The sequence below is a fragment of the Xenopus tropicalis genome, chromosome 3, assembly GCF_000004195.4.
Source record: "Xenopus tropicalis strain Nigerian chromosome 3, UCB_Xtro_10.0, whole genome shotgun sequence".
Classification (NCBI taxonomy): Eukaryota; Metazoa; Chordata; class Amphibia; order Anura; family Pipidae; genus Xenopus; species Xenopus tropicalis.
In genome coordinates, this window is record NC_030679.2 from 8,414,199 (window position 1) to 8,438,116 (window position 23,918).

The 23,918-nt window shown below is 36.9% G+C and overlaps 20 non-coding genes across 20 annotated transcripts; all 20 read right to left on the bottom strand.

The window, feature by feature from the left end:
* Positions 1–953: 953 nt before the first annotated feature.
* On the bottom strand, positions 954–1,039 carry trnar-ucu. The gene is given in 2 exon segments: positions 954–989; positions 1,003–1,039. It is a non-coding gene; the product is annotated as a tRNA-Arg (tRNA).
* Positions 1,040–2,870: 1,831 nt separating this feature from the next.
* trnar-ucu lies at positions 2,871–2,956 on the bottom strand. The gene is given in 2 exon segments: positions 2,871–2,906; positions 2,920–2,956. It is a non-coding gene; the product is annotated as a tRNA-Arg (tRNA).
* A 1,415-nt stretch (positions 2,957–4,371) lies between these two features.
* On the bottom strand, positions 4,372–4,457 carry trnar-ucu. Its single transcript is given in 2 exon segments — positions 4,372–4,407; positions 4,421–4,457. It is a non-coding gene; the product is annotated as a tRNA-Arg (tRNA).
* A 415-nt stretch (positions 4,458–4,872) lies between these two features.
* Positions 4,873–4,958, bottom strand: trnar-ucu. Its single transcript is given in 2 exon segments — positions 4,873–4,908; positions 4,922–4,958. It is a non-coding gene; the product is annotated as a tRNA-Arg (tRNA).
* Positions 4,959–5,333: 375 nt separating this feature from the next.
* Positions 5,334–5,419, bottom strand: trnar-ucu. The gene is given in 2 exon segments: positions 5,334–5,369; positions 5,383–5,419. It is a non-coding gene; the product is annotated as a tRNA-Arg (tRNA).
* A 369-nt stretch (positions 5,420–5,788) lies between these two features.
* trnar-ucu lies at positions 5,789–5,874 on the bottom strand. The gene is given in 2 exon segments: positions 5,789–5,824; positions 5,838–5,874. It is a non-coding gene; the product is annotated as a tRNA-Arg (tRNA).
* A 915-nt stretch (positions 5,875–6,789) lies between these two features.
* Positions 6,790–6,875, bottom strand: trnar-ucu. Its single transcript is given in 2 exon segments — positions 6,790–6,825; positions 6,839–6,875. It is a non-coding gene; the product is annotated as a tRNA-Arg (tRNA).
* A 415-nt stretch (positions 6,876–7,290) lies between these two features.
* On the bottom strand, positions 7,291–7,376 carry trnar-ucu. Its single transcript is given in 2 exon segments — positions 7,291–7,326; positions 7,340–7,376. It is a non-coding gene; the product is annotated as a tRNA-Arg (tRNA).
* Positions 7,377–8,793: 1,417 nt separating this feature from the next.
* trnar-ucu lies at positions 8,794–8,879 on the bottom strand. The gene is given in 2 exon segments: positions 8,794–8,829; positions 8,843–8,879. It is a non-coding gene; the product is annotated as a tRNA-Arg (tRNA).
* Positions 8,880–9,254: 375 nt separating this feature from the next.
* Positions 9,255–9,340, bottom strand: trnar-ucu. Its single transcript is given in 2 exon segments — positions 9,255–9,290; positions 9,304–9,340. It is a non-coding gene; the product is annotated as a tRNA-Arg (tRNA).
* A 404-nt stretch (positions 9,341–9,744) lies between these two features.
* Positions 9,745–9,830, bottom strand: trnar-ucu. Its single transcript is given in 2 exon segments — positions 9,745–9,780; positions 9,794–9,830. It is a non-coding gene; the product is annotated as a tRNA-Arg (tRNA).
* A 2,633-nt stretch (positions 9,831–12,463) lies between these two features.
* On the bottom strand, positions 12,464–12,549 carry trnar-ucu. The gene is given in 2 exon segments: positions 12,464–12,499; positions 12,513–12,549. It is a non-coding gene; the product is annotated as a tRNA-Arg (tRNA).
* Positions 12,550–13,417: 868 nt separating this feature from the next.
* Positions 13,418–13,503, bottom strand: trnar-ucu. Its single transcript is given in 2 exon segments — positions 13,418–13,453; positions 13,467–13,503. It is a non-coding gene; the product is annotated as a tRNA-Arg (tRNA).
* A 375-nt stretch (positions 13,504–13,878) lies between these two features.
* Positions 13,879–13,964, bottom strand: trnar-ucu. Its single transcript is given in 2 exon segments — positions 13,879–13,914; positions 13,928–13,964. It is a non-coding gene; the product is annotated as a tRNA-Arg (tRNA).
* A 1,370-nt stretch (positions 13,965–15,334) lies between these two features.
* Positions 15,335–15,420, bottom strand: trnar-ucu. The gene is given in 2 exon segments: positions 15,335–15,370; positions 15,384–15,420. It is a non-coding gene; the product is annotated as a tRNA-Arg (tRNA).
* A 1,878-nt stretch (positions 15,421–17,298) lies between these two features.
* Positions 17,299–17,384, bottom strand: trnar-ucu. The gene is given in 2 exon segments: positions 17,299–17,334; positions 17,348–17,384. It is a non-coding gene; the product is annotated as a tRNA-Arg (tRNA).
* A 909-nt stretch (positions 17,385–18,293) lies between these two features.
* Positions 18,294–18,379, bottom strand: trnar-ucu. The gene is given in 2 exon segments: positions 18,294–18,329; positions 18,343–18,379. It is a non-coding gene; the product is annotated as a tRNA-Arg (tRNA).
* A 1,909-nt stretch (positions 18,380–20,288) lies between these two features.
* On the bottom strand, positions 20,289–20,374 carry trnar-ucu. The gene is given in 2 exon segments: positions 20,289–20,324; positions 20,338–20,374. It is a non-coding gene; the product is annotated as a tRNA-Arg (tRNA).
* A 916-nt stretch (positions 20,375–21,290) lies between these two features.
* trnar-ucu lies at positions 21,291–21,376 on the bottom strand. Its single transcript is given in 2 exon segments — positions 21,291–21,326; positions 21,340–21,376. It is a non-coding gene; the product is annotated as a tRNA-Arg (tRNA).
* Positions 21,377–22,707: 1,331 nt separating this feature from the next.
* On the bottom strand, positions 22,708–22,793 carry trnar-ucu. The gene is given in 2 exon segments: positions 22,708–22,743; positions 22,757–22,793. It is a non-coding gene; the product is annotated as a tRNA-Arg (tRNA).
* Positions 22,794–23,918: the final 1,125 nt, after the last annotated feature.

Below are 23,918 nucleotides of genomic sequence, written 5' to 3' on the forward strand. Positions count from 1 at the left end.
ATCTTAAAAGCCATGTTCCATGCCAGGAGAATACTCACCTTGCACTGGAAGGACCAGACACCCCCTAAACCGCAAGAGTGGAAAAAGGCCATGGATAACACTGCTGCTTTGGAGCGGACTATACTGGACAAAAGAGGGAAACTGCTCCCCTACATGCAAATTTGGCGTCACTGGACAGACTGCCTCGGCACCCCAGTCCCCTTCCCCCTACGAGAGCCCCCATAGGAAACAATCCGACCCCCTAAACCCTTCACAGCTCATACTTTCTGTAGGACTCCTAGGTTTTGGATTTCTCTTGGATTTGTTTCCTAATACCAATGCACAACTTATGCCAATGTTGTACTCGATTGTCTTGCTGTTTAATAAAGATATTGGTTTAAAAAAAAAAAAAAAAAGGGAAAGCTGGGAACAAAGACAAACAACTTTTTCTAAAGAAATTCCATTTGATAGAAGCATTTCATTTTTTAAATTAGGTCTTTAGGTTAGTCAAATCATAAAGACAACTCTGGTGGGATTCAAACCCACAACCTTTAAATGCCTACATTCAACCAGAAGTCCAATGGGCTATCCATTGCGCCACAGACACAAGCTTATTTTCATTGCCCTTTTCTTTACATTTGCCAATATTTAAGACCACAAGAAATTAACTACATTTTGTAATAATCCCTCTTCTTCAGATAGGCAAAACTTTTCTAAATTATCTTTACTTTACATCAGTTTTATACCTTATATAAAAAGTGAGAAAACTTGAATCAGTTGGGAAGACAACCAAGAAACAAAGACATTTCAGTAGACTCTGCACCACAATGACTTTCTCCGTGAGATTGTTGGTTAGTACAAAAGGGAACTGTCCTCTAGTAGGACTAAAACCCCATTCTTGAAGACTATCGGCTTCATCAAAGCCCATTTGATTTTTTATTTTTCTGACCGTGAGTTTATTTGAACTATAAAGATGACTCTGGTGGGATTCGAACCCACAACCTTTGAATACCTACATTCAACTAGAAGTCCAATGCGCTATCCATTGCGCCACAGAGCCCATGGAAAAGCTACCTTTCTTTGCCCATTTTTTTTACATTTGCCAAGATTTAAGACCACAAGAAATTAACTACGTTTTGTAATAATGCCTCTTCTTCAGATAGGCAAAACTTTTCTAAATTATCTTTACTTTACATCAGTTTTATACCTTATATAAAAAGTTAAAAAACTTGAATCAGTTGGGAAGAAAACCAAGAAACAAAGACATTTCTGTAGACTTTGCACCACAACGACTTTCTCCATGAGTTTGTTGGTTAGAACAAAAGGAAACTGTCCTCTAGTGGGACTAAAACCCCATTCTTTGAAGACTATCAGCTTCATCAAAGCCCATTTGCGTTCTTTGAAGTCTATCAGCTTCATCAAAGCCCATTTGATTTTTCTGATCGTGAGTTTATTCAAACTATAAAGACAACTTTGGTGGGATTCGAACCCACAACCTTTGAATGCCTACATTCAACTAGAACTCCAATGCGCTATCCATTGCGCCACAGAGCCCATGGAATAGCTTATCTTCTGTGCCCATTTTTGTTACATTGGCCAAGATTTAAGACCACAAGAAATTAACTACATTTTGTAATAATCCCTCTTCTTCAGATAGGCAAAACTTTTCTAAATTATCTTTATTTTACATCACTTTTATACCTTATATAAAACGTGAGAAAACTTGAATCAGTTGGGAAGACAACCAAGAAACAAAGACATTTCAGTAGACTTTGCACCACAACGACTTTCTCCATGAGTTTGTTGGTTAGAAAAAAGGAAACTGTCCTCTAGTGGGACTAAAACCCCATTCTTTGAAGACTATCAGCTTCATCAAAGCCCATTTGATTTTTGATTTTTCTGATCATGAGTTTATTCAAACTATAAAGACGACTCTGGTGGGATTCGAACCCACAACCTTTGAATACCTACATTCAACTAGAAGTCCAATGCGCTATCCAGTGCGCCACAGAGCCCATGGAAAATCTAACTTTCTTTGCCCATTTTTTTTACGTTTGCCAAGATTTAAGACCACAAGAAATTAACTACGTTTTGTAATAATGCCTCTTCTTCAGATAGGCAAAACTTTTCTAAATTATCTTTACTTTACATCAGTTTTATACCTTATATAAAAAGTGAGAAAACTTGAATCAGTTGGGAAGACAACCAAGAAACAAAGACATTTCAGTAGACTCTGCACCACAACGACTTTCTCCATGAGTTTGTTGGTTAGCAAAAAGGAAACTGTCCTCTAGTGGGACTAAAACCCCATTCTTTGAAGACTATCAGCTTCATCAAAGCCCATTTGATTTTTGATTTTTCTGATCGTGAGTTTATTCAAACTATAAAGACGACTCTGGTGGGATTCAAACCCACAACCTTTGAATACCTACATTCAACTAGAAGTCCAATGCGCTATCCATTGCGCCACAGAGCCCATGGCAAATCTAACTTTCTTTGTCCATTTTTTTTACATTTGCCAAGATTTAAGACCACAAGAAATTAACTACGTTTTGTAATAATGCCTCTTCTTCAGATAGGCAAAACTTTTCTAAATTATCTTTAATTTACATCAGTTTTATACCTTATATAAAAAGTGAGAAAACTTGAATCAGTTGGGAAGAAAACCAAGAAACAAAGACATTTCAGTAGACTTTGCACCACAACGACTTTCTCCATGAGTTTGTTGGTTAGAACAAAAGGAAACTGTCCTCTAGTGGGACTAAAACCCCATTCTTTGAAGACTATCAGCTTCATCAAAGCCCATTTGCGTTCTTTGAAGTCTGTCAGCTTCATCAAAGCCCATTTGATTTTTGATTTTTCTGATCGTGAGTTTATTCAAACTATAAAGACGACTCTGGTGGGATTCGAACCCACAACCTTTGAATACCTACATTCAACTAGAAGTCCAATGCGCTATCCATTGCGCCACAGAGCCCATGGCAAGTCTAACTTTCTTTGCCCATTTTTTTTACATTTGCCAAGATTTAAGACCACAAGAAATTAACTACGTTTTGTAATAATGCCTCTTCTTAAGATAGGCAAAACTTTTCTAAATTATCTTTAATTTACATCAGTTTTATACCTTATATAAAAAGTGAGAAAACTTGAATCAGTTGGGAAGACAACCAAGAAACAAAGACATTTCAGTAGACTCTGCACCACAACGACTTTCTCCATGAGTTTGTTGGTTAGAACAAAAGGAAACTGTCCTCTAGTGGGACTAAAACCCAATTCTTTGAAGACTATCAGCTTCATCAAAGCCCATTTGCGTTCTTTGAAGTCTATCAGCTTCATCAAAGCCCATTTGATTTTTTATTTTTCTGATCGTGAGTTTATTCAAACTATAAAGACGACTCTGGTGGGATTCGAACCCACAACCTTTGAATACCTACATTCAACTAGAAGTCCAATGCGCTATCCATTGCGCCACAGAGACAATGGCAAATCTAACTTTCTTTGTCCATTTTTTGTACATTTGCCAAGATTTAAGACCACAAGAAATTAACTACGTTTTGTAATAATGCCTCTTCTTCAGATAGGCAAAACTTTTCTAAATTATCTTTAATTTACATCAGTTTTATACCTTATATAAAAAGTGAGAAAACTTGAATCAGTTGGGAAGACAACCAAGAAACAAAGATTTCAGTAGACTCTGCACCAAAACGACTTTCTCCATGAGTTTGTTGGTTAGAACAAAAGGAAACTGTCCTCTAGTGGGACTAAAACCCAATTCTTTGAAGACTATCAGCTTCATCAAAGCCCATTTGCGTTCTTTGAAGTCTATCAGCTTCATCAAAGCCCATTTGATTCTTGATTTTTCTGATCGTGAGTTTATTCAAACTATAAAGACGACTCTGGTGGGATTCGAACCCACAACCTTTGAATACCTACATTCAACTAGAAGTCTAATGCGCTATCCATTGCGCCACAGAGCCCGTGGCAAATCTAACTTTCTTTGTCCATTTTTTGTACATTTGCCAAGATTTAAGACCACAAGAAATTAACTACGTTTTGTAATAATGCCTCTTCTTCAGATAGGCAAAACTTTTCTAAATTATCTTTAATTTACATCAGTTTTATACCTTATATAAAAAGTGAGAAAACTTGAATCAGTTGGGAAGACAACCAAGAAACAAAGACATTTCAGTAGACTCTGCACCACAACGACTTTCTCCATGAGTTTGTTGGTTAGAACAAAAGGAAACTGTCCTCTAGTGGGACTAAAACCCAATTCTTTGAAGACTATCAGCTTCATCAAAGCCCATTTGCGTTCTTTGAAGTCTATCAGCTTCATCAAAGCCCATTTGATTTTTGATTTTTCTGATCGTGAGTTTATTCAAACTATAAAGACGACTCTGGTGGGATTCGAACCCACAACCTTTGAATACCTACATTCAACTAGAAGTCCAATGCGCTATCCATTGCGCCACAGAGCCCATGGCAAGTCTAACTTTCTTTGTCCATTTTTTGTACATTTGCCAAGATTTAAGACCACAAGAAATTAACTACGTTTTGTAATAATGCCTCTTCTTCAGATAGGCAAAACTTTTCTAAATTATCTTTAATTTACATCAGTTTTATACCTTATATAAAAAGTGAGAAAACTTGAATCAGTTGGGAAGACAACCAAGAAACAAAGACATTTCTGTAGACTCTGCACCAAAACGACTTTCTCCATGAGTTTGTTGGTTAGAACAAAAGGAAACTGTCCTCTAGTGGGACTAAAACCCAATTCTTTGAAGACTATCAGCTTCATCAAAGCCCATTTGCGTTCTTTGATGTCTATCAGCTTCATCAAAACCCATTTGATTTTTGATTTTTCTGATCGTGAGTTTATTCAAACCATAAAGACGACTCTGGTGGGATTCGAACCCACAACCTTTGAATAACTACATTCAACTAGAAGTCCAATGCGCTATCCATTGCGCCACAGAGCCCATGGCAAATCTAACTTTCTTTGTCCATTTTTTGTACATTTGCCAAGATTTAAGACCACAAGAAATTAACTACGTTTTGTAATAATGCCTCTTCTTAAGATAGGCAAAACTTTTCTAAATTATCTTTAATTTACATCAGTTTTATACCTTATATAAAAAGTGACAAAACTTGAATCAGTTGGGAAGACAACCAAAAAACAAAGACATTTCAGTAGACTCTGCACGACAACGACTTTCTCCATGAGTTTGTTGGTTAGAAAAAAGGAAACTGTCCTCTAGTGGGACTAAAACCCCATTCTTTGAAGACTATCAGCTTCATCAAAGCACATTTGATTTTTGATTTTTCCGATCGTGAGTTTATTCAAACTATAAAGACGACTCTGGTGGGATTCGAACCCACAACCTTTGAATACCTACATTCAACTAGAAGTCCAATGCGCTATCCATTGCGCCACAGAGCCCATGGCAAATCTAACTTTCTTTGCCCATTTTTTTTACATTTGCCAAGATTTAAGACCACAAGAAATTAACTACATTTTGTAATAATGCCTCTTCTTCAGATAGGCAAAACTTTTCTAAATTATCTTTACTTTACATCAGTTTTATACCTTATATAAAAAGTGAGAAAACTTGAATCAGTTGGGAAGACAACCAAGAAACAAAGACATTTCAGTAGACTCTGCACCAAAACGACTTTCTCCATGAGTTTGTTGGTTAGAACAAAAGGAAACTGTCCTCTAGTGGGACTAAAACCCAATTCTTTGAAGACTATCAGCTTCATCAAAGCACATTTGATTTTTCCGATCGTGAGTTTATTCAAACTGTAAAGACGACTCTGGTGGGATTCGAACCCACAACCTTTGAATACCTACATTCAACTAGAAGTCCAATGCGCTATCCATTGCGCCACAGAGCCCATGGAAAATCTAACTTTCTTTGCCCATTTTCTTTACATTTGCCAAGATTTAAGACCACAAGAAATTAACTACGTTTTGTAATAATGCCTCTTCTTCAGATAGGCAAAACTTTTCTAAATTATCTTTACTTTACATCAGTTTTATACCTTATATAAAAAGTGAGAAAACTTGAATCAGTTGGGAAGACAACCAAGAAACAAAGACATTTCAGTAGACTCTGCACCACAACGACTTTCTCCATGAGTTTGTTGGTTAGAAAAAAGGAAACTGTCCTCTAGTGGGACTAAAACCAAATTCTTTGAAGACTATCAGCTTCATCAAAGCCCATTTGCGTTCTTTGAAGTCTATCAGCTTCATCAAAGCCCATTTGATTTTTGATTTTTCTGATCGTGAGTTTATTCAAACTATAAAGACGACTCTGGTGGGATTCGAACCAACAACCTTTGAATACCTACATTCAACTAGAAGTCCAATGCGCTATCCATTGCGCCACAGAGCCCATGGTAAATCTAACTTTCTTTGTCCATTTTTGTTACATTTGCCAAGATTTAAGACCACAAGAAATTAACTACATTTTGTAATAATGCCTCTTCTTCAGATAGGCAAAACTTTTCTAAATTATCTTTACTTTACATCAGTTTTATACCTTATATAAAAAGTGAGAAAACTTGAATCAGTTGGGAAGACAACCAAGAAACAAAGACATTTCAGTAGACTCTGCACCACAACGACTTTCTCCATGAGTTTGTTGGTTAGGACAAAAGGGAACTGTCCTCTAGTGGGACTAAAACCCAATTCTTTGAAGACTATCAGCTTCATCAAAGCCCATTTGTGTTCTTTGAAGTCTATCAGCTTCATCAAAGCCCATTTGATTTTTGATTTTTCTGATCGTGAGTTTATTCAAACTATAAAGACGACTCTGGTGGGATTCGAACCCACAACCTTTGAATACCTACATTCAACTAGAAGTCCAATGCGCTATCCATTGCGCCACAGAGCCCATGGCAAATCTAACTTTCTTTGCCCATTTTTTTTACATTTGCCAAGATTTAAGACCACAAGAAATTAACTACATTTTGTAATAATGCCTCTTCTTCAGATAGGCAAAACTTTTCTAAATTATCTTTATTTTACATCAGTTTTATACCTTATATAAAAAGTGAGAAAACTTGAATCAGTTGGGAAGACAACCAAGAAACAAAGACATTTCAGTAGACTCTGCACCAAAACAACTTTCTCCATGAGTTTGTTGGTTAGAACAAAAGGAAACTGTCCTCTAGTGGGACTAAAACCCAATTCTTTGAAGACTATCAGCTTCATCAAAGCCCATTTGCGTTGTTTGAAGTCTATCAGCTTCATCAAAGCCCATTTGATTTTTGATTTTTCTGATCGTGAGTTTATTCAAACTATAAAGACGACTCTGGTGGGATTCGAACCCACAACCTTTGAATACCTACATTCAACTAGAAGTCCAATGCGCTATCCATTGCGCCACAGAGCCCATGGCAAATCTAACTTTCTTTGCCCATTTTTTTTACATTTGCCAAGATTTAAGACCACAATAAATTAACTACGTTTTGTAATAATGCCTCTTCTTCAGATAGGCAAAACTTTTCTAAATTATCTTTACTTTACATCAGTTTTATACCTTATATAAAAAGTGAGAAAACTTGAATCAGTTGGGAAGACAACCAAGAAACAAAGACATTTCTGTAGACTCTGCACCACAACGACTTTCTCCATGAGTTTGTTGGTTAGGACAAAAGGGAACTGTCCTCTAGTGGGACTAAAACCCAATTCTTTGAAGACTATCAGCTTCAACAAAGCCCATTTGCGTTCTTTGAAGTCTATCAGCTTCATCAAAGCCCATTCGATTTTTGATTTTTCTGATCGTGAGTTTATTCAAACTATAAAGACGACTCTGGTGGGATTTGAACCCACAAGCTTTGAATACCTACATTCAACTAGAAGTCCAATGCGCTATCCATTGCGCCACAGAGCCCATGGCAAATCGAACTTTTTTTGTCCATTTTTTTTACATTTGCCAAGATTTAAGACCACAAGAAATTAACTACGTTTTGTAAAAATGCCTCTTCTTCAGATAGGCAAAACTTTTCTAAATTATCTTTAATTTACATCAGTTTTATACCTTATATAAAAAGTGAGAAAACTTGAATCAGTTGGGAAGACAACCAAGAAACAAAGACATTTCAGTAGACTCTGCACCACAACGACTTTCTCCATGAGTTTGTTGGTTAGAACAAAATGAAACTGTCCTCTAGTGGGACTAAAAACCAATTCTTTGAAGACTATCAGCTTCATCAAAGCCCATTTGCGTTCTTTGAAGTCTATCAGCTTCATCAAAGCCCATTTGATTTTTGATTTTTCTGATCGTGAGTTTATTCAAACTATAAAGACGACACTGGTGGGATTCGAACCCACAACCTTTGAATACCTACATTCAACTAGAAGTCCAATGCGCTATCCATTGCGCCACAGAGCCCATGGAAAATCTAACTTTCTTTGCCCATTTTTTTTACATTTGCCAAGATTTAAGACCACAAGAAATTAACTACGTTTTGTAATAATGCCTCTTCTTCAGATAGGCAAAACTTTTCTAAATTATCTTTACTTTACATCAGTTTTATACCTTATTTAAAAAGTGAGAAAACTTGAATCAGTTGGGAAGACAACCAAGAAACAAAGACATTTCAGTAGACTCTGCACCACAACGACTTTCTCCATGAGTTTGTTGGTTAGAACAAAAGGAAACTGTCCTCTAGTGGGACTAAAACCCATTTCTTTGAAGACTATCAGCTTCATCAAAGCCCATTTGCGTTCTTTGAAGTCTATCAGCTTCATCAAAGCCCATTTGATTTTTGATTTTTCTGATCGTGAGTTTATTCAAACTATAAAGACGACTCTGGTGGGATTCGAACCCACAACCTTTGAATACCTACATTCAACTAGAAGTCCAATGCGCTATCCATTGCGCCACAGAGCCCATGGCAAATCTAACTTGCTTTGCCCATTTTTTTTATATTTGCCAAGATTTAAGACCACAAGAAATTAACTACATTTTGTAATAATCCCTCTTCTTCAGATAGGCAAAACTTTTCTAAATTATCTTTATTTTACATCACTTTTATACCTTATATAAAAAGTGACAAAACTTGAATCAGTTGGGAAGACAACCAAAAAACAAAGACATTTCAGTAGACTCTGCACGACAACGACTTTCTCCATGAGTTTGTTGGTTAGAAAAAAGGAAACTGTCCTCTAGTGGGACTAAAACCCCATTCTTTGAAGACTATCAGCTTCATCAAAGCACATTTGATTTTTGATTTTTCCGATCGTGAGTTTATTCAAACTATAAAGACGACTCTGGTGGGATTCGAACCCACAACCTTTGAATACCTACATTCAACTAGAAGTCCAATGCGCTATCCATTGCGCCACAGAGCCCATGGTAAAGCATATCTTCTGTGCCCATTTTTGTTACATTTTCTAAACAAGAAATTAACTACGTTTTGTAATAATGCCTCTTCTACAGATAGGCAAAACTTTTCTAAATTATCTTTAATTTACATCAGTTTTATACCTTATATAAAAAGTGAGAAAACTTGAATCAGTTGGGAAGACAACCAAGAAACAAAGACATTTCAGTAGACTCTGCACCACAACGACTTTCTCCATGAGTTTGTTGGTTAGGACAAAAGGGAACTGTCCTCTAGTGGGACTAAAACCCAATTCTTTGAAGACTATCAGCTTCATCAAAGCTCATTTGTGTTCTTTGAAGACTATCAGCTTCATCAAAGCCCATTTGATTTTTGATTTTTCTGATCGTGAGTTTATTCAAACTATAAAGACGACTCTGGTGGGATTCGAACCCACAACCTTTGAATACCTACATTCAACTAGAAGTCCAATGCGCTATCCATTGCGCCACAGAGCCCATGGAAAAGCTTATCTTCTGTGCCCATTTCTTTTACATTTGCCAAGATTTAAGACCACAAGAAATTAACTATGTTTTGTAATAATGCCTCTTCTTCAGATAGGCAAAACTTTTCTAAATTATCTTTACATTACATCAGTTTTATACCTTATATAAAAAGTGAGAAAACTTGAATCAGTTGGGAAGACAACCAAGAAACAAAGACATTTCAGTAGACTCTGCACCACAACGACTTTCTCCATGAGTTTGTTGGTTAAGACAAAAGGGAACTGTCCTCTAGTAGGACTAAAACCCCATTCTTTTTTTTTTAAAGATTTTATTTTGCATGTTTATTATTACAAACAGTTAAACAATAGAAAACATACTAAAGATGAAAAAAGAGAAGGGGGAGATAGAAAAGAAAAAGGGGGGGGGAAGGGGTGAGGCTAAGGTAGCAGTTCTGGCTCTACAAATGTAAAATTTGTTCATGTTCACCTACTTTATAGGTTTAGCCACGTATCCCATATGGCGTTAAATTTTTCGGGGCATCCCCTTGCTAGATAAGTCAGTTTCTGGCTGGGAAGTGAGTCATCCACCAATTTTCGCCAAAATTGGAGGGGCGGAGGGTCTAAGGACTTCCAATGCATTAGGGTGGATTTTTTAGCATAGTAGAGCAGCTGCAGATAGCACAGTCTAGAGTATGAGCGGAGTTGCAGGTCACCGGTTAGACCTAGGAGACAAACCTCTGGAGAGCGTATGTTTGGGAGGGCAAGCTTCTCATTAAGGAACTGTAAAACTTCACCCCAGAATCTCTGTATCTCTGGGCAGGACCAAAAAACATGGAACAAAGTGCCTACCTCGCTCCTGCATTTGGGACATTGGTCAGATACATTTTCAAAGATTTTGGCCAGACGGTGAGGTGTTAGATACGCTCTATTTAAAAATTTTATCTGAACATATCTGTCCCTCATACAGATTGATATTTCCGTCACTTGTTTAAGGGCATCCGACCACATATCGTCATGAAGTGCGGGGATATCCCTTTGCCATTTGGTTTTGGCTTTCTGTAGAGGGGAGTGACCTGCGGCAGACAATATGGTATAAAACCAAGACAGAGGTTTTACCAGGTCCTCTCTGCGGAGATAGACCTCCATGGTTGTTTGGGCTACCCTTAAGGGCCTAACAGGGAATTGGGTGTTAAAGGCATGGCGTAGCTGCAGGAATCTAAAGAGCATGCCCGGGGGGGGTGCACCTCTTGTCTCAGTGTATCATATGTTTTACATTCACCCCCGGCGACAATGTCCTCTAAGGTTTTGATGCCTAATTGTGCCCATCTTGCAATATCCGGGAGAGCATGCAAGTGTGGGAGCTGTTTATTGCCCCAGAGTGGGGTCTGTGGCGACCAAGTCTCAAGAGAGCCATGGGCCAGCTTTTGTGATTTTTGAAAGGCCCGTACCACTGTGGCCATAGGGGGTGTAGTGGCATAGAGAGGAGAGATGCCACGGTAGGGAAGCTTTGATAGAGCTTCGTATGAACCTAGTGTGGCAGCCTCTAGGACCACTGAAAACCCCATTCTTTGAAGACTATCAGCTTCATCAAAGCCCATGTGATTTTTGATTTTTCTGATCGTGAGTTTATTTGAACTATAAAGACGACTCTGGTGGGATTCGAACCCACAACCTATGAATGCCTACATTCAACTAGAAGTCCAATGCGCTATCCATTGTGCCACAGAGCCCATGGAAAAGCTTATCTTCTGTGCCCATTTTATTTACATTTGCCAAGATTTAAGACCACAAGAAATTAACTACGTTTTGTAATAATGCCTCTTCTTCAGATAGGCAAAACTTTTCTAAATTATGTTTACTTTACATCAGTTTTATACATTATATAAAAAGTGAGAAAACTTGAATCAGTTGGGAAGACAACCAAGAAACAAAGACATTTCAGTAGACTTTGCACCACAACGACTTTCTCCATGAGTTTGTTGGTTAGAACAAAAGGAAACTGTCCTCTAGTGGGACTAAAACCCAATTCTTTGAAGACTATCAGCTTCATCAAAGCCCATTTGCGTTCTTTGAAGACTATCAGCTTCATCAAAGCCCATTTGATTTTTGAATTTTCTGATCGTGAGTTTATTCGAACTATAAAGACGACTCTGGTGGGATTCGAACCCACAACCTTTGAATGCCTACATTCAACTAGAAGTCCAATGCGCTATCCATTGGGCCACAGAGCCCATGGAATAGCTTATCTTCTGTGCCCATTTTTGTTACATTTGCCAAGATGTAAGACCACAAGAAATTAACTACGTTTTGTAATAATCCCTCTTCTTCAGATAGGCAAAACTTTTCTAAATTATCTTTATTTTACATCACTTTTATACCTTATATAAAGAGTGAGAAAACTTGAATCAGTTGGGAAGACAACCAAGAAACAAAGACATTTCAGTAGACTTTGCACCACAACGACTTTCTCCATGAGTTTGTTGGTTAGAACAAAAGGAAACTGTCCTCTAGTGGGACTAAAACCCAATTGTTTGAAGACTATCAGCTTCATCAAAGCCCATTTGCGTTCTTTGAAGACTATCGGCTTCATGAAAGCCCATTTGATATTTTATTTTTCTGATCGTTAGTTTATTTGAACAATAAAGACGACTCTGGTGGGATTCGAACCCACAACCTTTGAATACCTACATTCAACTAGAAGTCCAATGCGCTATCCATTGCGCCACAGAGCCCATGGAAAAGCTTATCTTCTGTGCCCATTTTTGTTACATTTGCCAAGATTTAAGACCACAAGAAATTAACTACGTTTTGTAATAATGCCTCTTCTTCAGATAGGCAAAACTTTTCTAAATTATCTTTACTTTACATCAGTTTTATACCTTATATAAAAAGTTAAAAAACTTGAATCAGTTGGGAAGAAAACCAAGAAACAAAGACATTTCAGTAGACTTTGCACCACAACGACTTTCTCCATGAGTTTGTTGGTTAGAACAAAAGGAAACTGTTCTCTAGTGGGACTAAAACCCCATTCTTTGAAGACTATCAGCTTCATCAAAGCCCATTTGCGTTCTTTGAAGTCTATCAGCTTCATCAAAGCCCATTTGATTTTTCTGATCGTGAGTTTATTCGAACTATAAAGACGACTTGGTGGGATTCGAACCCACAACCTTTGAATGCCTACATTCAACCAGAAGTCCAATGCGCTATCCATTGCGCCACAGAGCCCATGGAATAGCTTATCTTCTGTGCCCATTTTTGTTACATTGGCCAAGATTTAAGACCACAAGAAATTAACTACATTTTGTAATAATGCCTCTTCTTCAGATAGGCAAAACTTTTCAAAATTATCTTTATTTTACATCACTTTTATACCTTATATAAAACGTGAGAAAACTTGAATCAGTTGGGAAGACAACCAAGAAACAAAGACATTTCAGTAGACTTTGCACCACAACGACTTTCTCCATGAGTTTGTTGGTTAGAAAAAAGGAAGCTGTCCTCTAGTGGGACTAAAACCCCATTCTTTGAAGACTATCAGCTTCATCAAAGCCCATTTGATTTTTGATTTTTCTGATCATGAGTTTATTCAAACTATAAAGACGACTCTGGTGGGATTCGAACCCACAACCTTTGAATACCTACATTCAACTAGAAGTCCAATGCGCTATCCATTGCGCCACAGAGCCCATGGAAAATCTAACTTTCTTTGCCCATTTTTTTTACATTTGCCAAGATTTAAGACCACAAGAAATTAACTACGTTTTGTAATAATGCCTCTTCTTCAGATAGGCAAAACTTTTCTAAATTATCTTTACTTTACATCAGTTTTATACCTTATATAAAAAGTGAGAAAACTTGAATCAGTTGGGAAGACAACCAAGAAACAAAGACATTTCAGTAGATTCTGCACCACAACGACTTTCTCCATGAGTTTGTTGGTTAGAAAAAAGGAAACTGTCCTCTAGTGGGACTAAAACCCCATTCTTTGAAGACTATCAGCTTCATCAAAGCCCATTTGATTTTTGATTTTTCTGATCGTGAGTTTATTCACACTATAAAGACGACTCTGGTGGGATTTGAACCCACAACCTTTGAATACCTACATTCAACTAGAAGTCCAATGCGCTATCCATTGCGCCACAGAGCCCATGGAAAATCTAACTTTCTTTGCCCATTTTTTTTACATTTGCCAAGATTTAAGACCACAAGAAATTAACTACGTTTTGTAATAATGCCTCTTCTTCAGATAGGCAAAACTTTTCTAAATTATCTTTACTTTACATCAGTTTTATACCTTATATAAAAAGTGAGAAAACTTGAATCAGTTGGGAAGACAACCAAGAAACAAAGACATTTCAGTAGACTTTGCACCACAACGACTTTCTCCATGAGTTTGTTGGTTAGAACAAAAGGAAACTGTCCTCTAGTGGGACTAAAACCCAATTGTTTGAAGACTATCAGCTTCATCAAAGCCCATTTGCGTTCTTTGAAGACTATCGGCTTCATGAAAGCCCATTTGATATTTTATTTTTCTGATCGTTAGTTTATTTGAACTATAAAGACGACTCTGGTGGGATTCTAAGCCACAACCTTTGAATACCTACATTCAACTAGAAGTCCAATGCGCTATCCATTGCGCCACAGAGCCCATGGTAAAGCTTATCTTCTGTGCCCATTTTTGTTACATTTGCCAAGATTTAAGACCACAAGAAATTAACTACGTTTTGTAATAATGCCTCTTCTTCAGATAGGCAAAACTTTTCTAAATTATCTTTACTTTACATCAGTTTTATACCTTATATAAAAAGTTAAAAAACTTGAATCAGTTGGGAAGAAAACCAAGAAACAAAGACATTTCTGTAGACTTTGCACCAAAACGACTTTCTCCATGAGTTTGTTGGTTAGAACAAAAGGAAACTGTCCTCTAGTGGGACTAAAACCCCATTCTTTGAAGACTATCAGCTTCATCAAAGCCCATTTGCGTTCTTTGAAGTCTATCAGCTTCATCAAAGCCCATTTGATTTTTCTGATCGTGAGTTTATTCGAACTATAAAGACGACTTTGGTGGGATTCGAACCCACAACCTTTGAATGCCTACATTCAACCAGAAGTCCAATGCGCTATCCATTGCGCCACAGAGCCCATGGAATAGCTTATCTTCTGTGCCCATTTTTGTTACATTGGCCAAGATTTAAGACCACAAGAAATTAACTACATTTTGTAATAATGCCTCTTCTTCAGATAGGCAAAACTTTTCAAAATTATCTTTATTTTACATCACTTTTATACCTTATATAAAACGTGAGAAAACTTGAATCAGTTGGGAAGACAACCAAGAAACAAAGACATTTCAGTAGACTTTGCACCACAACGACTTTCTCCATGAGTTTGTTGGTTAGATAAAAGGAAGCTGTCCTCTAGTGGGACTAAAACCCCATTCTTTGAAGACTATCAGCTTCATCAAAGCCCATTTGATTTTTGATTTTTCTGATCATGAGTTTATTCAAACTATAAAGACGACTCTGGTGGGATTCGAACCCACAACCTTTGAATACCTACATTCAACTAGAAGTCCAATGCGCTATCCATTGCGCCACAGAGCCCATGGAAAAGCTAACTTTCTTTGCCCATTTTTTTTACATTTGCCAAGATTTAAGACCACAAGAAATTAACTACGTTTTGTAATAATGCCTCTTCTTCAGATAGGCAAAACTTTTCTAAATTATCTTTACTTTACATCAGTTTTATACCTTATATAAAAAGTGAGAAAACTTGAATCAGTTGGGAAGACAACCAAGAAACAAAGACATTTCAGTAGATTCTGCACCACAACGACTTTCTCCATGAGTTTGTTGGTTAGAAAAAAGGAAACTGTCCTCTAGTGGGACTAAAACCCCATTCTTTGAAGACTATCAGCTTCATCAAAGCCCATTTGATTTTTGATTTTTCTGATCGTGAGTTTATTCACACTATAAAGACGACTCTGGTGGGATTCGAACCCACAACCTTTGAATACCTACATTCAACTAGAAGTCCAATGGGCTATCCATTGCGCCACAGAGCCCATGGCAAACCTAACTTTCTTTGTCCATTTTTTTTACATTTGCCAAGATTTAAGACCACAAGAAATTAACTACGTTTTGTAATAATGCCTCTTCTTCAGATAGGCAAAACTTTTCTAAATTATCTTTACTTTACATCAGTTTTATACCTTATATAAAAAGTGAGAAAACTTGAATCAGTTGGGAAGACAACCAAGAAACAAAGACATTTCAGTAGACTTTGCACCACAACGACTTTCTCCATGAGTTTGTTGGTTAGAACAAAAGGAAACTGTCCTCTAGTGGGACTAAAACCCAATTGTTTGAAGACTATCAGCTTCATCAAAGCCCATTTGCGTTCTTTGAAGACTATCGGCTTCATGAAAGCCCATTTGATATTTTATTTTTCTGATCGTTAGTTTATTTGAACTATAAAGACGACTCTGGTGGGATTCTAAGCCACAACCTTTGAATACCTACATTCAACTAGAAGTCCAATGCGCTATCCATTGCGCCACAGAGCCCATGGTAAAGCTTATCTTCTGTGCCCATTTTTGTTACATTTGCCAAGATTTAAGACCACAAGAAATTAACTACGTTTTGTAATAATGCCTCTTCTTCAGATAGGCAAAACTTTTCTAAATTATCTTTACTTTACATCAGTTTTATACCTTATATAAAAAGTTAAAAAACTTGAATCAGTTGGGAAGAAAACCAAGAAACAAAGACATTTCTGTAGACTTTGCACCAAAACGACTTTCTCCATGAGTTTGTTGGTTAGAACAAAAGGAAACTGTCCTCTAGTGGGACTAAAACCCAATTCTTTGAAGACTATCAGCTTCATCAAAGCCCATTTGCGTTCTTTGAAGTCTATCAGCTTCATCAAAGCCCATTTGATTTTTGATTTTTCTGATCATGAGTTTATTCAAACTATAAAGACGACTTTGGTGGGATTCGAACCCACAACCTTTGAATGCCTACATTCAACTAGAAGTCCAATGCGCTATCCATTGCGCCACAGAGCCCATGGCAAATCTAACTTTCTTTGTCCATTTTTTTTACATTTGCCAAGATTTAAGACCACAAGAAATTAACTACGTTTTGTATTAATGCCTCTTCTTCAGATAGGCAAAACTTTTCTAAATTATCTTTACTTTACATCAGTTTTATACCTTATATAAAAAGTGAGAAAACTTGAATCAGTTGGGAAGACAACCAAGAAACAAAGACATTTCAGTAGACTTTGCACCACAACGACTTTCTCCATGAGTTTGTTGGTTAGAACAAAAGGAAACTGTCCTCTAGTGGGACTAAAACCCAATTGTTTGAAGACTATCAGCTTCATCAAAGCCCATTTGCGTTCTTTGAAGACTATCGGCTTCATGAAAGCCCATTTGATATTTTATTTTTCTGATCGTTAGTTTATTTGAACTATAAAGACGACTCTGGTGGGATTCGAACCCACAACCTTTGAATACCTACATTCAACTAGAAGTCCAATGCGCTATCCATTGCGCCACAGAGCCCATGGTAAAGCTTATCTTCAGTGCCCATTTTTGTTACATTTGCCAAGATTTAAGACCACAAGAAATTAACTACGTTTTGTAATAATGCCTCTTCTTCAGATAGGCAAAACTTTTCTAAATTATCTTTACTTTACATCAGTTTTATACCTTATATAAAAAGTTAAAAAACTTGAATCAGTTGGGAAGAAAACCAAGAAACAAAGACATTTCTGTAGACTTTGCACCAAAACGACTTTCTCCATGAGTTTGTTGGTTAGAACAAAAGGAAACTGTCCTCTAGTGGGACTAAAACCCCATTCTTTGAAGACTATCAGCTTCATCAAAGCCCATTTGCGTTCTTTGAAGTCTATCAGCTTCATCAAAGCCCATTTGATTTTTCTGATCGTGAGTTTATTCGAACTATAAAGACGACTTTGGTGGGATTCGAACCCACAACCTTTGAACGCCTACATTCAACCAGAAGTCCAATGCGCTATCCATTGGGCCACAGAGCCCATGGAATAGCTTATCTTCTGTGCCCATTTTTGTTACATTTGCCAAGATGTAAGACCACAAGAAATTAACTACATTTTGTAATAATCCCTCTTCTTCAGATAGGCAAAACTTTTCTAAATTATCTTTATTTTACATCACTTTTATACCTTATATAAAGAGTGAGAAAACTTGAATCAGTTGGGAAGACAACCAAGAAACAAAGACATTTCAGTAGACTTTGCACCACAACGACTTTCTCCATGAGTTTGTTGGTTAGAACAAAAGGAAACTGTCCTCTAGTGGGACTAAAACCCAATTGTTTGAAGACTATCAGCTTCATCAAAGCCCATTTGCGTTCTTTGAAGACTATCGGCTTCATGAAAGCCCATTTGATATTTTATTTTTCTGATCGTTAGTTTATTTGAACTATAAAGACGACTCTGGTGGGATTCGAACCCACAACCTTTGAATACCTACATTCAACTAGAAGTCCAATGCGCTATCCATTGCGCCACAGAGCCCATGGTAAAGCTTATCTTCTGTGCCCATTTTTGTTACATTTGCCAAGATTTAAGACCACAAGAAATTAACTACGTTTTGTAATAATGCCTCTTCTTCAGATAGGCAAAACTTTTCTAAATTATCTTTACTTTACATCAGTTTTATACCTTATATAAAAAGTGAGAAAACTTGAATCAGTTGGGAAGACAACCAAGAAACAAAGAAATTTCAGTAGACTTTGCACCACAACGACTTTCTCCATGAGTTTGTTGGTTAGAACAAAAGGAAACTGTCCTCTAGTGGGACTAAAACCCAATTGTTTGAAGACTATCAGCTTCATCAAAGCCCATTTGCGTTCTTTGAAGACTATCAGCTTCATCAAAGCCCATTTGCGTTCTTTGAAGTCTATCAGCTTCATCAAAGCCCATTTGATTTTTCTGATCGTGAGTTTATTCGAACTATAAAGACGACTTTGGTGGGATTCGAACCCACAACCTTTGAATGCCTACATTCAACCAGAAGTCCAATGCGCTATCCATTGCGCCACAGAGCCCATGGAATAGCTTATCTTCTGTGCCCATTTTTGTTACATTGGCCAAGATTTAAGACCACAAGAAATTAACTACATTTTGTAATAATGCCTCTTCTTCAGATAGGCAAAACTTTTCAAAATTATCTTTATTTTACATCACTTTTATACCTTATATAAAACGTGAGAAAACTTGAATCAGTTGGGAAGACAACCAAGAAACAAAGACATTTCAGTAGACTTTGCACCACAACGACTTTCTCCATGAGTTTGTTGGTTAGAAAAAAGGAAGCTGTCCTCTAGTGGGACTAAAACCCCATTCTTTGAAGACTATCAGCTTCATCAAAGCCCATTTGCGTTCTTTGAAGACTATCGGCTTCATGAAAGCCCATTTGATATTTTATTTTTCTGATCGTTAGTTTATTTGAACTATAAAGACGACTCTGGTGGGATTCTAAGCCACAACCTTTGAATACCTACATTCAACTAGAAGTCCAATGCGCTATCCATTGCGCCACAGAGCCCATGGTAAAGCTTATCTTCTGTGCCCATTTTTGTTACATTTGCCAAGATTTAAGACCACAAGAAATTAACTACGTTTTGTAATAATGCCTCTTCTTCAGATAGGCAAAACTTTTCTAAATTATCTTTACTTTACATCAGTTTTATACCTTATATAAAAAGTTAAAAAACTTGAATCAGTTGGGAAGAAAACCAAGAAACAAAGACATTTCTGTAGACTTTGCACCAAAACGACTTTCTCCATGAGTTTGTTGGTTAGAACAAAAGGAAACTGTCCTCTAGTGGGACTAAAACCCCATTCTTTGAAGACTATCAGCTTCATCAAAGCCCATTTGCGTTTTTTGAAGTCTATCAGCTTCATCAAAGCCCATTTGATTTTTGATTTTTCTGATCATGAGTTTATTCAAACTATAAAGACGACTTTGGTGGGATTCGAACCCACAACCTTTGAATGCCTACATTCAACCAGAAGTCCAATGCGCTATCCATTGCGCCACAGAGCCCATGGAATAGCTTATCTTCTGTGCCCATTTTTGTTACATTGGCCAAGATTTAAGACCACAAGAAATTAACTACATTTTGTAATAATGCCTCTTCTTCAGATAGGCAAAACTTTTCAAAATTATCTTTATTTTACATCACTTTTATACCTTATATAAAACGTGAGAAAACTTGATTCAGTTGGGAAGACAACCAAGAAACAAAGACATTTCAGTAGACTTTGCACCACAACGACTTTCTCCATGAGTTTGTTGGTTAGAAAAAAGGAAGCTGTCCTCTAGTGGGACTAAAACCCCATTCTTTGAAGACTATCAGCTTCATCAAAGCCCATTTGATTTTTGATTTTTCTGATCGTGAGTTTATTCACACTATAAAGACGACTCTGGTGGGATTCGAACCCACAACCTTTGAATACCTACATTCAACTAGAAGTCCAATGCGCTATCCATTGCGCCACAGAGCCCATGGCAAACCTAACTTTCTTTGTCCATTTTTTTTACATTTGCCAAGATTTAAGACCACAAGAAATTAACTACGTTTTGTAATAATGCCTCTTCTTCAGATAGGCAAAACTTTTCTCAATTATCTTTACTTTACATCAGTTTTATACCTTATATAAAAAGTGAGAAAACTTGAATCAGTTGGAAAGACAACCAAGAAACAAAGACATTTCAGTAGACTTTGCACCACAACGACTTTCTCCATGAGTTTGTTGGTTAGAACAAAAGGAAACTGTCCTCTAGTGGGACTAAAACCCAATTCTTTGAAGACTATCAGCTTCATCAAAGCCCATTTGCGTTCTTTGAAGACTATCAGCTTAATCAAAGCCCATTTGATTTTTGATTTTTCTGATCGTGAGTTTATTCAAACTATAAAGACGACTCTGGTGGGATTCGAAGCCACAACCTTTGAATACCTACATTCAACTAGAAGTCCAATGCGCTATCCATTGCGCCACAGAGCCCATGGCAAATCTAACTTTCTTTGTCCATTTTTTTTACATTTGCCAAGATTTAAGACCACAAGAAATTAACTACGTTTTGTAATAATGCCTCTTCTTCAGATAGGCAAAACTTTTCTAAATTATCTTTACTTTACATCAGTTTTATACCTTATATAAAAAGTGAGAAAACTTGAATCAGTTGGGAAGACAACCAAGAAACAAAGACATTTCAGTAGACTTTGCACCACAACGACTTTCTCCATGAGTTTGTTGGTTAGAACAAAAGGAAACTGTCCTCTAGTGGGACTAAAACCCAATTGTTTGAAGACTATCAGCTTCATCAAAGCCCATTTGCGTTCTTTGAAGACTATCGGCTTCATGAAAGCCCATTTGATATTTTATTTTTCTGATCGTTAGTTTATTTGAACTATAAAGACGACTCTGGTGGGATTCGAACCCACAACCTTTGAATACCTACATTCAACTAGAAGTCCAATGCGCTATCCATTGCGCCACAGAGCCCATGGAAAAGCTTATCTTCTGTGCCCATTTTTGTTACATTTGCCAAGATTTAAGACCACAAGAAATTAACTACGTTTTGTAATAATGCCTCTTCTTCAGATAGGCAAAACTTTTCTAAATTATCTTTACTTTACATCAGTTTTATACCTTATATAAAAATTTAAAAAACTTGAATCAGTTGGGAAGAAAACCAAGAAACAAAGACATTTCTGTAGACTTTGCACCAAAACGACTTTCTCCATGAGTTTGTTGGTTAGAACAAAAGGAAACTGTCCTCTAGTGGGACTAAAACCCCATTCTTTGAAGACTATCAGCTTCATCAAAGCCCATTTGCGTTCTTTGAAGTCTATCAGCTTCATCAAAGCCCATTTGATTTTTCTGATCGTGAGTTTATTCGAACTATAAAGACGACTTTGGTGGGATTCGAACCCACAACCTTTGAATGCCTACATTCAACCAGAAGTCCAATGCGCTATCCATTGCGCCACAGAGCCCATGGAATAGCTTAATCTTCTGTGCCCATTTTTGTTACATTGGCCAAGATTTAAGACCACAAGAAATTAACTACATTTTGTAATAATGCCTCTTCTTCAGATAGGCAAAACTTTTCAAAATTATCTTTATTTTACATCACTTTTATACCTTATATAAAACGTGAGAAAACTTGAATCAGTTGGGAAGACAACCAAGAAACAAAGACATTTCAGTAGACTTTGCACCAAAACGACTTTCTCCATGAGTTTGTTGGTTAGAAAAAAGGAAGCTGTCCTCTAGTGGGACTAAAACCCCATTCTTTGAAGACTATCAGCTTCATCAAAGCCCATTTGATTTTTGATTTTTCTGATCATGAGTTTATTCAAACTATAAAGACGACTTTGGTGGGATTCGAACCCACAACCTTTGAATGCCTACATTCAACCAGAAGTCCAATGCGCTATCCATTGCGCCACAGAGCCCATGGAATAGCTTTTCTTCTGTGCCCATTTTTGTTACATTGGCCAAGATTTAAGACCACAAGAAATTAACTACATTTTGTAATAATGCCTCTTCTTCAGATAGGCAAAACTTTTCAAAATTATCTTTATTTTACATCACTTTTATACCTTATATAAAACGTGAGAAAACTTGAATCAGTTGGGAAGACAACCAAGAAACAAAGACATTTCAGTAGACTTTGCACCACAACGACTTTCTCCATGAGTTTGTTGGTTAGAAAAAAGGAAGCTGTCCTCTAGTGGGACTAAAACCCCATTCTTTGAAGACTATCAGCTTCATCAAAGCCCATTTGATTTTTGATTTTTCTGATCGTGAGTTTATTCACACTATAAAGACGACTCTGGTGGGATTCGAACCCACAACCTTTGAATACCTACATTCAACTAGAAGTCCAATGCGCTATCCATTGCGCCACAGAGCCCATGGCAAACCTAACTTTCTTTGTCCATTTTTTTTACATTTGCCAAGATTTAAGACCACAAGAAATTAACTACGTTTTGTAATAATGCCTCTTCTTCAGATAGGCAAAACTTTTCTAAATTATCTTTACTTTACATCAGTTTTATACCTTATATAAAAAGTGAGAAAACTTGAATCAGTTGGAAAGAAAACCAAGAAACAAAGACATTTCAGTAGACTTTGCACCACAACGACTTTCTCCATGAGTTTGTTGGTTAGAACAAAAGTAAACTGTCCTCTAGTGGGACTAAAACCCAATTGTTTGAAGACTATCAGCTTCATCAAAGCCCATTTGCGTTCTTTGAAGACTATCAGCTTCATCAAAGCCCATTTGATTTTTGATTTTTCTGATCGTGAGTTTATTTAAACTATAAAGACGACTCTGGTGGGATTCGAACCCTCAACCTTTGAATACCTACATTCAACTAGAAGTCCAATGCGCTATCCATTGCGCCACAGAGCCCATGGCAAAGCTAACTTTCTTTGTCCATTTTTTTTACATTTGCCAAGATTTAAGACCACAAGAAATTAACTACGTTTTGTAATAATGCCTCTTCTTCAGATAGGCAAAACTTTTCTAAATTATCTTTACTTTACATCAGTTTTATACCTTATATAAAAAGTTAAAAAACTTGAATCAGTTGGGAAGAAAACCAAGAAACAAAGACATTTCTGTAGACTTTGCACCAAAACGACTTTCTCCATGAGTTTGTTGGTTAGAACAAAAGGAAACTGTCCTCTAGTGGGACTAAAACCCCATTCTTTGAAGACTATCAGCTTCATCAAAGCCCATTTGCATTCTTTGAAGTCTATCAGCTTCATCAAAGCCCATTTGATTTTTCTGATCGTGAGTTTATTCGAACTATAAAGACGACTTTGGTGGGATTCGAACCCACAACCTTTGAATGCCTACATTCAACCAGAAGTCCAATGCGCTATCCATTGCGCCACAGAGCCCATGGAATAGCTTATCTTCTGTGCCCGTTTTCGTTACATTGGCCAAGATTTAAGACCACAAGAAATTAACTACATTTTGTAATAATCCCTCTTCTTCAGATAGGCAAAACTTTTCAAAATTATCTTTATT